Source organism: Pimephales promelas, chromosome 15, assembly GCF_988280905.1.
Source record: "Pimephales promelas chromosome 15, fPimPro1.hap1.1, whole genome shotgun sequence".
Classification (NCBI taxonomy): Eukaryota; Metazoa; Chordata; class Actinopteri; order Cypriniformes; family Leuciscidae; genus Pimephales; species Pimephales promelas.
This window is the reverse complement of record NC_142783.1, coordinates 34,747,862-34,750,000: the sequence shown is the minus strand read 5'-3', so window position 1 is coordinate 34,750,000 and position 2,139 is coordinate 34,747,862. Positions and strand designations below refer to the sequence as shown.

The 2,139-nt window shown below is 39.6% G+C and overlaps 1 protein-coding gene across 3 annotated transcripts in view; it reads right to left on the bottom strand.

Annotated features, from left to right (window-relative positions):
* zbtb42 (zinc finger and BTB domain containing 42) overlaps nucleotides 1–1,072 on the bottom strand; it is a 6,808-nt gene extending 5,736 nt beyond the window's left edge. Inside the window, exon 1 of one of the 3 annotated variants that reach the window (XM_039662923.2) lies at nucleotides 942–1,072. The gene's annotated coding sequence lies outside the window, so the exon portion shown is untranslated. Of the gene's footprint in view, nucleotides 1–243; nucleotides 336–356; nucleotides 453–941 lie in introns of those variants that run through there. The other 2 variants (XM_039662925.2, XM_039662924.2) reach the window with 2 other exon arrangements.
* Between the last annotated feature and the right edge of the window lie 1,067 nt (nucleotides 1,073–2,139).

The following is a 2,139-nucleotide window of genomic DNA, read 5'->3' as shown; positions in this document are numbered from 1 at the left end:
GCATTAAAAACAAGTCAACCTGAAACCAACCATTATCAGTCTACAGAAAACTTTTATCTCAAGCACAGAAAATCGCTTCAAATGCAACACATTAATATTCGAATAATTCCGCCACAATGCGTCTAAACAAGTCGTGTTCACACACTGCTTATCTACACACACGTGAAGACATTAAACACAAGTTTACGGCATCAGCTGTCAAACACACTAGAAAACACAACCTGTTGTTAAACTACTACACACCGCATGAGCTCACCCTCTTCTGTCAGATCACACACACACTGATCTTCAGTTCTCCATCAGACAGCAGAGAGAGAGAACAATCATCCACACACACGCGAAAACACGACACTAACCCCGAGAAGAGTTTCACAGCAGCAGAAGAGACTGCACGCAGAACGAGCATGCGTGTGTGTGTGTGTGTGTGTGTGTGTGTGTGTGTGTGTGTGTGTGTGATCGGGTAGAGTCAGCTGCTCTGACATCAGCCTCAAATCTCCAGCTGTGTCTTTATGCCATATGTTCCTCTGAGAAACCGCAAAACTTCTCTGACTTTATGATCTTTAACTCGTCGTGATATTATTAATAAGATATTCGCAGACAGACGCGTCGCGCTGATATTAAAGTTTCTGACGCACGCATGAGCTCGTGACGGGACACTTTTGTTTCAAACGAGCGTCAGAACAAGAGCGTTGCGCATTAGAGAAACGACAGCGGAACTTTTACGCGTCTTTCTCCTTCTTTAATCGGCCAATTTACACTTTATACGCAGATCGTTCACTAAACACACACACACACACACCGTGAACGCCCGATGTGAAGTGCGGCGGCGGAACTCGCGGATCAAGCGCGCGCGCAGACAGAATGTTTCACACTGAATGCATGAAAGTCCATATTTAAACTCATATATATTTATGTATATGTATATAGCTATATATACTCACTGTCGCGTCATCAGAAGGACCCGCGCGCGCTCATGGTGTGTGTCCAGATGTTGGAGTCTCTGGGTCTGTTCCTCGAGTCTCTCTGGTGCGCATGAAACACTCTGCGCTGCGCGCGCGATCGCGCGTGTGTGTGTCAGGCAGGTTGTTAATGGTCCAGTCTCGCGATAACACCAGTGTACTGTACTTCAGGACAAACTCACACTGGGGCAGTAAGTAGCAGTGTTCACTTAAAAGACAGCTGTGCCACTCATTCTACATTAATAAAAGCTCATTTGTGTATGACCTTTAGCTTATATATATTATACCATATATATTAGAGAGAGAGAGATATTCAAATCTATATATTGTTCTATATATTTGTATATTGTCGTCAAGTTTTTTTTATTATTAAAAGCCTATATTATTTATATATTGTTTTCGAGTTTAAATGAAAAAAATGAAAACATAGCCTATTCCAGATTTTCAACTTGGCTTAGCTTTTTCTACTTTTTTTGTTGCATCTTAAATTTAGCCTATTAATATATTGCTTATATATTATTTTCAAGTTTAAATGGAAAAATCCAAGATTTTCAACTTTAATATAATTAAAATTTAATGCAGAGATTATATATATATATATATATATATATATACACACACACACACACATTTTAAGGGTTATTCACAAATTACAATATCTGCATTAACTGTATATTCACTTATCTTTTTTAGATATGCATTTAAATTTAGAGTTGTTTCAAACTTTTAACTCATAGCAGGTGCATTTTCATTTGTTTAGGTTTGAACACAAGCTGAAAATAAGAGACATTTGCAAACACAAAGTGAGGTGAAGAGGAACTAAATCTAAAGAGCATTAATACATTTTTTCCCTTTTCTATAGGAAATGAAGGGTATTTGGAAAGGGCTCATTAGATGCACAAGTTATTTTCAAATTGAGACTGTCCTCTTAAACCCGTCCAGCCCAAGCTTACACTTCATGTAAGTGTGTGATCAGAGGGTTCTGCTCATTGTTCAGAGCTCAGGTTAGCGAGAGAGAGAGAGAGTTTCTGGGATCTAATGGAGGCTAATCCTCGAGCTGGAATGTCTTGGCACCGACTCGCGCTCCAGTCTCCCTGAAGTTACTCTGAGCTTCAACTCCATACAGTAAATGCATGACGCCACACGTTATATTGCTCCACTAATAAGTCACACATGTACA